This window comes from Lagopus muta, chromosome Z, assembly GCF_023343835.1.
Source record: "Lagopus muta isolate bLagMut1 chromosome Z, bLagMut1 primary, whole genome shotgun sequence".
NCBI classification, from domain to species: Eukaryota; Metazoa; Chordata; class Aves; order Galliformes; family Phasianidae; genus Lagopus; species Lagopus muta.
Genome location: NC_064472.1, coordinates 17440550 through 17451044, shown reverse-complemented (window position 1 = coordinate 17451044; position 10495 = coordinate 17440550). Strand labels below are relative to the sequence as shown.

The following is a 10495-nucleotide window of genomic DNA, read 5'->3' as shown; positions in this document are numbered from 1 at the left end:
GCTCCAGTGCTCCTTCAGTGAACTCTTGTCTCAGCTGAAGCCAATGACGTAAGTCATCTGGCCTGCAGGAAAGTCAGGGTTTGAGCTCTCATTCTTGCAATCTTTATTCACTCTACCTCTTCATTTTTATTTTTCATTTCCTCTTGAAATTTCCTCAGCCTCGTTCTTCATTCCCTGTTCACAGAAATTTCCCTCAAATTCTTCATTTCCTTTACATTATTTGCTCCTGAGAGGTTCCACTTCTTTTGAGTTTTACAGAAATATTGCTTGTGTCCTTTCACAAATAACAATGTTGGAGCCCTTTGATTGATTGAGTACATTTAAAGCCAAGTCTTACTGTAAATGTGTTTGCTCACCTCCCAGAGCTCATCAACTCTTCACCATGCAGTTTCCATTTTCACATCCTTGCCTATTTTCATGGGTTTTAGGCCATTTCTTAAATACTATTACTTACAAATGCAAACAGTTTGCAGCAATATGCTTCCTAAATGCAAACCGAATTTCTGATATCCAGATGCACATACATTTTTCTGTGGTACTCAAACGATGTGACAAGCACAGTCTCAAAGAGTTACCTTTCCCTTTGCTGGAAGGTTGCTTAAGCCTTCTCCTCTTCATGAATCCATCTTCAGAAATAGTTAAAGCATTATGATTTTGAGGGGTGAATTACTTTGACTTTTGTTATGTGAATTGCTTTGATTGCAATGATAATGTGTCCCTAATGATTGCTGCTTGGTAAAATAAATTAGATTGAACATATTTGAAGTAGGAGCAAGAAGATATGTTCAGGAATAAAAACAAGCAGAAAGATAAAAGAAATTCTGCAAGCCTGAATGATGACTTTCTGTCTCCTTCTGGGGAAGGGAGGAGGTGCAAGAGTGATTGACTCAATCAATCAGCTGACTGCTGGGATGGTAAATAGTTTCTCATAGTTTCTCAATAGTTTCAGAATCACAGCACCACAGAATGTCACAGATTGAAAGGTCCTCGAAAGATCATCCAGTCCAATCCCCCTGCTGGAGCAGGAGCACCTGGATCAGGTCACACAGGAATGCATCCAGGTGGGTTCTGAATGTCTCCAGAGAAGGAGACCCCGCAACCTCTCTGGGCAGCCTGCTCCAGTGTCCTGTTGCCCTCACCATGAAGAAGGTTTTTCTCATGCAGGTTTTCTGTGCAACCTGCTATGTTCCAGCTTGCACCTATAGCCCCTTGTCCTATCACTGGATGTCACTGAGAATAGCCTGGCTCCATCCTCCTGGCACTCACTCTTTATGAATTTATAAACATTAATGAGGTCACTCCTCAGCCTCCTCCAAGCTAAAGAAACCCAGCTCCCTCAGCCTGTCCTCATAGGGAGGTGCTCCACTCCATCATCTTTGTGGCTCTGCGCTGGACTCTCTGAAGCAATTGCTTGTCCTTCTTGAATTGAGGGGCCCAGAACTGGGCTGTTGCGGTCTCATTGGGGCAGGGAATAGGGGGAGAACATCTCTCAACCTACTAACCAGACCCCTTCTAATGTACCCCAAGATGCCATTGGCCTTCTTGGCTACAAGGGCACAGTGCTGGCTCACTGTCATCCTGCTGTCCACCAGGAACTCTAGGATCCTTTCCCCTACACTGCCCTCCAACAGGTCAGTCCCCAACCTATACTGGTACCTGGGGTTGTCCTTGCCCATGTGCAAGACTCTACACTTGCTCTCGTTAAATAGATGTGGAAGTATTATTTGTTAATGAAGAGCTCCCTACTTAGAACATAGTTGTTATCTTTAAATCCATCATGCTGTGAACCTGCAGTTCATACAGGCTTGAAACTTTCCCTTGGGAGAAGTGTGCACATCACAGCAAGATTCCAAACTGTCTTTGAAATGCTATCAAAAAGCATCTCTCTGCTAACTCTGAAGATTCAAAATCACCACTTCTTTGGATGAGGAGCTTGCTAATATTGGTACTGTCTGAAACTTGAGTTTTCAACTCCTAGTTCAAAAAGCAGTTGGTTTCATACAGAGCTGTGAACTGTGAACATGTGCTTCCTAGTTAGGAAAATATAACTTCCTTCCCTGCAGGGATCAGGAAAGAGGTTTCCTTTCCTTTCCCTTTCTCTCTTCCCTCCCCCACCAATATTTATATTCATCAGAAAAATTCCTGTTTAGTTTGGTTCACAACTGCTGCTTTTTGAGAGTCTTCAAGCTGTTAACATTTCTACCAGCCTTTTTAACTGCTAGAAAATAGTGATTTTCTTTGGGATGTGATAACCAGAACTACATTACAATTTGAAAAGTTATTTATAAAATGGAATTTGTAGAATTTGTCTGTGGCTCGACTTAACAGCAGCATGATTTTGACTCCAGCTTACCAGTATTAGAGACTTTACCTTGTAAATTCGGTGGTGGGTGAGAGCTCGTTTAAGAGTTACGTGCTGTGCCTTAAGACAAACTATTTTACCACTATCTAAAGATTTGTCTAGATCATTTTACTCTTAACACCTGGCCAAAAGCACATATCTATAAAAATGAAGAATGATTATTCTGTCCGTTTGTAATTTCCTTTGAAAACAAACATGATCAGCTATAAAGTAGTCATTACTAATCAGTAATTAATTAAAATGTAACCTCATTGAGCATGTGGTAAGAAACTCACAAGGAGTGAGCCATGTTAACCAAGTCTAGGTGTAACTCTGAAATATCGGTTTACCAGTTTATTTTCTCCTTTCTTGTCATGCATGCATGACAGCCCATATCAGATTTTGCAGCATCATTTTGACTGTTTTTTGAGCATTCTTCCTTGCTTTCAAGTCACAACTGGCAAAGTTCAGATGCAAACAAAAATCCTGGCAACACCACGAGTTGTGTTGCCAGTGGTGCTTGAACTTGAGTTGTCCTGCTGAAGAGCAAACTCAATTGTTCGGTGCCTCTCAAGCACCACTTTATTTGATTTGTCTTTCGGGAGTGGTCCTTGGAGTCAGTCCTCTTCCTGCTCGTTTCCAAGGCTTGCCTGGGAGGGAAATGGCTGGAGGATCCCTGAGCTGAGCCAGAGGTTAATCAGTGCAGACAATCAGGCCGCCGGTGCTCAGACACACTCCTGGCCGCCTTCTTTTTGGCGGGCAGGCATAGCCTTTGACTCATCTTCTGAAGATGCCCTAGGGCTTACGTGGATTGTTTCTGCTGCTCTGATACTTAAAACTAGGTTAATGAGATTAAGTCTCTGTGCTTCCATTCAGACTGAATTCTTCACAAGTCCTTGAGTTGTAAATGATACTGGCTGCAGGCCAGGCAGCATAAGAGGCTACACTTGGGGTGCTCTGTCTCTGGGCACAAGAAAATGGGCATCTAATGGACCAGGCCCATCAAAGGGCCTTGAAAATGATGAATTGAGTGCAGCTGATGTAAAAAGAGAGGCTGACAGAGTGGACAAGTCTACAGCTTAATCAGCCAATCACACACTGGAAGTAAGTTCACAAGCTTATTAGATGCATAAGCACAGTAACTGATAAGTAACTAACAACCTGGACGTACAACTCTGCTGTAAGATCTGTAAGATTTTTTTCTCCATTCCTCTCTTTTTGGCAGAATTTCCCTCCACAGACAGCATACTCAACCACACAGAAATGAGGAAGTAAGTCATAACTACTAGGCCACTTAAGGAGGAATGAAGAGAAGCCACATCTGCTCTGATGTCCCAGGTGGTGCAGCAAGCCCTGCTGGACTGCCTCTGCCATGCTGAGGATCTAATTGCTGCCAGCAGCCAGAAAGCTGTGCTCTCAACTGAAAGGGGCAGCCTGTGACTGTACTGCTACCACTTTTCTCTGAAATTCCTCCAGACAGAAATTTTTGAAGGATTTATAAATGATATCAGCATTTCAAAAAGTTAAAAGCCTAAGGACTGAAGCTGACTGAGGTCCTCACAGGCTGACTGCAGGGTCAGGACTGAAGGTCATAAACCAAAGAGCTGCTGTGGGTATGTTGTGCCCAGAAGTGTTGGACAACAAGAACAGGAGATGTCAGACCTGTAAAGACAGTCACAAAGAAAATAATTATATTCAGAAAAATACAAGGTGTAGGAACTAGAAAGAGTAATTCTGGTACTTAAAACAAATGGTCTTGTGTAGGAAAACAGCAGGGGTAGAAAATCTTTTTAATTATAGTCATGTGCTTTTTCTGTGTTTTCCCCAAGGGCAGTGGAGTATTTTCATAAACCTATGACTAATTTTTGAGCTCTGGATTTCAAGCCAATTCTACAATTAGCTAAACCTCCCTGTATTTTTAGTAAGAGAACTCTATGTATGCTTTCTGCCAAGTTGGTCACACACATAACTACATTTTTTTCTACTAAATGGCCTATAATTCATGCAAGGATAATAAACACATTTGGAGAGATAAAGAAAAAACAAATTCTTCTTACTATAGTAGCAATCATCATATAGTTGATATGGTAAGCCAGAACATACCCCAAACTAGGGCAAAAAAATAAGCAGTTGTTTGTGAACATGTCTGTCGTAAGATGTGAAAGACTTGTTTTATTCCATGGCAGCATTACAGAAGATGGCAGGTGCAGTTGTAGTGAAACTTCAGATTTCTGTTTTCATATTCAGATTTTCATAATTAACATGTGAAGAAAATAGTGAAGCTACTGCTAAAAGAAAGTGATGCAACACACAGGTAATGTGTGCTAGCTGAATGTGAATCTAGTTAGGATGGTGGTTAACAAAATGACTTTAATACAAGTTTTATCTAAATTCAAATTTGCCTTTCAATCTTTCTGCAGTGTTATTATGTTAAAAATTTAGGTTTTGTGCTCTCACTTCTGATTTTTTTTCTTGTTTTTAACTTTTTCTAAGTTTTCTTGTAAATTTTTCAAATCTGTGGAAGTTCTACAAAGAACTTTTTCTCACTCACATATTGAAGAGGCTGAATTATTTGTATCCTGAGAAGTTTTAGGAGCTATTTCAATAAATGAAAGTCTTACCAGATGCACTTCTTCCATTATGCTGAGAATCATTATGCAGTAAAATATATAACCTCATGGGTAAGCAGCACATTTCTCACGGTTAAGGCATTTAAAACACATTACAGGACAAAGCAATAACATTTTACATTATGCTGTGTCTTGGCAAAGGCAACTTACGGATTTAGTTGCTATGTAGCTATGATTTATTAATTTCATGTTTCTTGGGCTGCTTCTCATCAATCTTTTTGGCATTTCATGCTGTTACTAGCAAACCTATATCCCATTAAAAGCAATTGTTACAATGGCAGTTTCCTGATCAGAGTATTCAGAGGCACCTATTTCTGTTCTCCTAGTAGAAAAGCAACTAGGCTTGAGGACTGTAAAATTTGAGCTTTAAACATGTTTTATCTGTATTGTAGTAAAAATATGACTTCCATTTACACAGTTTCCAAACTTACTTTCTACCATTAGGATATCCTATAACTTCTTGCTAAAATTCTTAGTGTGAAACTTATATTACAACATGGGAATTTAGAAAGCAGAATGGGAATTTAGAAAGCATCAGCATGGTGATGCTTTGACTTGGCAATAAATTCAGAGCCTTCAAGCAATTAATTCAAACTCTTCAGCAAACTGACTTTCTGTCTAGGGAAGGTTTTTCCTAGGTAAGCAGGACATCTGGCACCTAAAAGCAGTCTCAGTATTCCACAAGCCTTGAGTATGTGCACTATGCCCTTTCTGGGTGGATAATATAAGCACTACAACAAGGTCAGTGTGTTAACTGTAAACCTAATCAACAGCCATTTTTTTGTAAATAAGTTCTTGACCAAATATGGGACCTGGCCTACATTACACATGATCTTTTGCCTGAATAACACCTCCCAGTGGAATCCCATGACCACCAAAGTCCTCTTGCAAGAGCCAAACGTTAACACAGCGCACGTGTGATGTTAGATTAGATTTTAATATGTACAGCAATTCTTGTAATAAGTGGGTACTTATATGTAGTGTAAATTGTATGAATACTCACATGCTGAATGTATATAATCTGTGTGCTTTACCTCCTGGATGTTCGTGCCAGGATACATCTCCTATGCATCCAGTGTTGCAATATAGCAATGTTGGCTTTCTGATCTGTCACTCAGGTTGGTGAGTTTCATTCCTGGATTTTGGTGACAATGTATCTCACAGCAATTAAAGGGACTGCACTGTTCTGTTGGCTTAGTAGAGCGTGGGACAGCCTCCTGAGTTGTATTTTCATCACCATCAATCTCTCCTCAAAACATAAATCCTAAATGAAAGTAAATGGACAGTAAAAGTCCACTGCTACTCTTTCATCTATGATGATTAAGCTGCAAGAGCAGACTTCTAATACAAAGACCGTGGTATATTTAAAAGATGTAAATGAAATACAGAAGGCTCCTCACAGCAGGAAAAAGGTTTTTTAAATTGTTTTTGTTTTTTCCTATTGACAGTATTTCCAAACACATATAGTTGCTTTTTTTCACGTCCATGTTCTGAAACTCTTAATTAATACTTCTTTGCAGGAGCAATGAGGTGCTTCACCCTCATGGGTGGCCCTAAACACAGCTGGGCAGTGCAGCCCAGGGCTGTGGTGTTGAGCTGATAATATAGTAGCAGCCACATGGTTTGTTCTGCGCATCCACAAAGCATGATTCCTTGATCTAGGGTGAGAGCTTGACTTACATACTGCCTTGGTGTTGAAAAGTGCTTTCTGCCATTTAAAACAGAAACAGATTTTTTATAATTTACAAAGGGATTAAGGAAGAAAATATTAGTTTTACACAGAAAGGAATTTGTGAGAGAGCTTTTCTTAGGTTAAGTAGTGAGATTATGTAAGCAGTTTTGGAAGTATTTTTGTGGAAATGACAGCAACTGTGGGACCTGTAAGAAGCAAACCATGAGTTTGAGTCGCCTTATCTTTAACAAATGCTATTCCAGTAATTATTACTCAAATATCAAATTCATACTATTCAAATCACACATTAACTTGTCACACTGCAGTGTGCATGTAGCGTATTTTTCTGATCCATAAGCCAAATATTTTTCTTGGTCCCTCAGTCTAGTCTTAGATGTTTCCAGCATTTCTGCTGGAAAAACAAGTGGGAAAAAAAAATATTACCAACTAACTGGCATAAATAGAAATGACACTTTGAAAGAAAAACTCTCTTAAAAAAAAAAAAAAAATAGTACTGGAATATACCCTTTCTTCCACACTGATCAAATCTTTTAACTTCTTCTTTATGAAAAATCTCATCTTTCCTGGAATCCTCCACTTTCCTGTAGAGCCCAAAAGCTAGTGTAAGGATGTGTCAGTCCCAGGTCAGTATCTACGTTTGTTTCTTGCCATCCTGATTCACTCACATCTCCTGCTGATGGGTGCATGAATCACCAGCAGGTCCAGCTGGATACCTCCTTAACAGCATCGGGGACCTGACCTAAAATCTTGTCCTTCACTTCCTGCCCTGATGCTTTGCAGTACTGGGAGAGCATGGGCTGGAAGAGCTCCTTTTGGGAAGTCAATAGAACTGGCTGAACTGGGTCAGCTTGGTTGTAGGTAAGTGTCAGTTGTCAATGAAGTATAGCATCTGACTGCATTCTCTTTATTATTCAATGTAATTTTTATGCGTATTGTTAAGCCTTTAATCTGCACTTTGAAAATTATTTCATTTCAAAACAGAAAATCCTTAGAAACCTCCAGATTAATATACTTATGCACTTATCTCATATATGTTTCTTCCTTCAAAGTCAGAACATTCCTAGACAGGAGTTGTTTAGGAAAAAAAACCTCCTGACCTAAAATATTAGTACTAAAGTAGATGCCATACCTCAGATGAGATCTGTTTTCTTTTGGTGTAGCAGCATTAGAAATGAATCACGAAGCAAATACTGAAGGAGGTCTGTGGGAGGGCTGGAAGTTCAGGTCTATTCTTAACCTTGGTGATTTTAATGCAATAAAGATGGGCACCGAGGTTTCCCCTGCTGTACCCATCCAGTGCTACCAGCCAACCCAGCTGCCACCCATTTCACTAATTTCTCAAGCTGTGGGAGGGAGGCTGTGTCTGGTGATAAGACTGTGTCCTCTTCAATCCCAAATTCTTAGGAAAAATATTTGCCAACCACTGAGGCCATTTTCAGATGAAAACAAATGCTTTAATGACTTGTACAAACATCACAAAACCTGTTACTGGTCCAACATCATTTAGCTAATTCTGTTACTACTGATGTTGAACTTCTATTTTCTCTGCTTCCTAACATAACTCTAGCTCACCTTATTTATTTTACATATTAACTGCACTCATCAGTGAATCAGGGATTGGAGCCAGCTGGATTTCACTCCAACTGGATTACTTCATGGGGACTTGGAACCCGTCAGATGGTCTAAAGTAAACACTGTTGGGTCAGAGTCTTCCTGCAGCCCAGCCCATTTAAAATCCTCTATGAGATCACTACAGTCATTAAGCAGATTATATGCTTACCATTGTAAAAAGGAGGAATTATCAGGAGCAAAAGGTTTGCATCCAGGAGCTCTCACCCTAGGCAGCTTAGCTCCTATTAGAGCTACAGGAACCTGCCTGTGTGAAGCATTTAGATCGTTCCCCACCTGATAGCATTGCGTCTTTTAAACAGAAACAGGATATTTATTATATTGAAGTGCTTTAAGGGATTAACCTGTTTCCTAGCCTTCCATCAATACAAGGCAAATATCAAAGGATTGTATGACCAAGTACCTGCTAATCAAAACCCAGCGACAAATAGAAAGCAAATAGATCAGTAATTGCTGTGAACACTTAAATAGCAAAAAGTAGTGATCATGGAGGCTTGTCCTGCCACGTCAGATGCTCAAGTATTTTCCCCTGCATTTGCAAGATCTCTGGAGTCAGCGGAGTCTCTCTCAGTGCAGTCCTCCAGCAACATCTCTGAGGCAAAAGCCTCATTCTGGCCCTCCTGCTGCACCAACATTCATGTGCAGCATTGGCCTAATTTGCTAAATTGTCCATAAATAATGCCCACCAGCTGCACATTGCTCAGTACCACACCCTGGTATCTATGGAGCTGCTGAAGTCTGCGGTGTGGACACAGTCTGCGTGGGGCTCTGACAGCCATGGTGGGAATTGCTCCATTGTCACTGGCTGAGTATTGGGCTGGAAAATACCATGCTGGTATCTACTAAGAAAAGACTCTTCTTTAACACGTACTAAACTCACTGTAAAAATCGATTTCCTTCAGTCATCCCTCCTCAATGTTGCAAATGCAGAGAGCAACAGTTTGGGGAAAACTGGAGTGATGAGACCTAAAAGATCTGTTTGGAACTCACTGGACAGACTGCAGAATAACATTGCTCTGAAATGTGCAGTTGCAAAAAAATACTTTATTAAGGAAAAAGGGTGCACATGAATTGTTTAAAAATGGAAAAAATGTAGCTGTTTTCACTCTCTTTTTGGAACAGCTTTTGAAAAGTATATTACATTGAAACCAAGCAGCTTGGAAAATGCTTTGGCATTTTACTAGGAAGAAACTTGAATTTTTGGGCTTTTGTCCAGTTTAAAGCGAAGTCAATCTTCAAAATGTGAAAAACTTTTCTAGCTAGAATTTCCGCTCTTCGTAAAACTGTTGTATTTTCCGTGTCCTACTTACATTGCAAGAACAGGATGTGAAGGCAGTTGTAAGCTATGAGTTTGCGAGCAGTCAGATTCCAGGAAAGTTTGTTCTTCCATACATTAAAATTATCTGATTCTCTTCTTTAATTACTTTTTCCTGCTGATGATAGATTTTCTACTGATTTCCTATTGGCGGGGAAATCCCATCTGAAGGAAAGGAAAGAAGGAAAATTAGAATAGGAAGCCAATGTCAGATTAAAGAAGATGTTTTGTCAGTATTACGCATGTGGCTAAGAAGGAGCATAATCCTTTCTAAGCAGCAAGTCTGGTGGAGATGCCATGTCAAACATATTTGTTCTTCCAAAATCACAAAAGCTTCCATGTGAGATATCAACAGGCAGTAAAAATTTGATGCAATCTTTCAGGTTTGTCCATTGTATGATCCTAGAGTTGTGTTGCTGTTGTGATGAGCTGCAAAGACATTCCACATAATCCCAGTTTTCTCTGATTCAGAAACAGACCTTTTAAAGGATCTTTTAAACTGAAGTTACTGGAGACTAAATTTGTACGTCTCTTTTATCATATTGACTACATGATAAGGTATGCTTCAAAACACACCTATCTTTGCATCTGTTTTACTCACCTCCCTGTCAGCTCAATGATCTTGTTAATTGCTTTACACTGTTCTTATTTTTTTATTGCTAATTGTCAGCCATTGCAATCAACACCTAGTGCAAAGAGAAGATGTGCAATATCTTAACTCCTTGCCATAAACAATGTGGACTCTGTGCCTTGGAGATGTCACAACTCCCTGAGTGATTCTAGCAGCTGCAGTAGCTTATTGTAGCCCCAGAGGGCCGTTAAATCTCTAGAGATACTCTTGTGAACAGTGGTGAAGGGCGAGGTTACCACAGCACTGAACGACTGGC

The 10495-nt window shown here is 40.0% G+C and overlaps 1 long non-coding RNA gene across 1 annotated transcript; it reads right to left on the bottom strand.

The window, feature by feature from the left end:
* Window positions 1-2680: 2680 nt before the first annotated feature.
* Window positions 2681-7895, bottom strand: LOC125686893 (uncharacterized). The gene is made up of 3 exons (XR_007373931.1): window positions 7794-7895; window positions 5975-6235; window positions 2681-4003 (listed from the first exon to the last, which is right to left on the bottom strand). It is a non-coding gene; the product is annotated as an uncharacterized LOC125686893 (long non-coding RNA).
* Between the last annotated feature and the right edge of the window lie 2600 nt (window positions 7896-10495).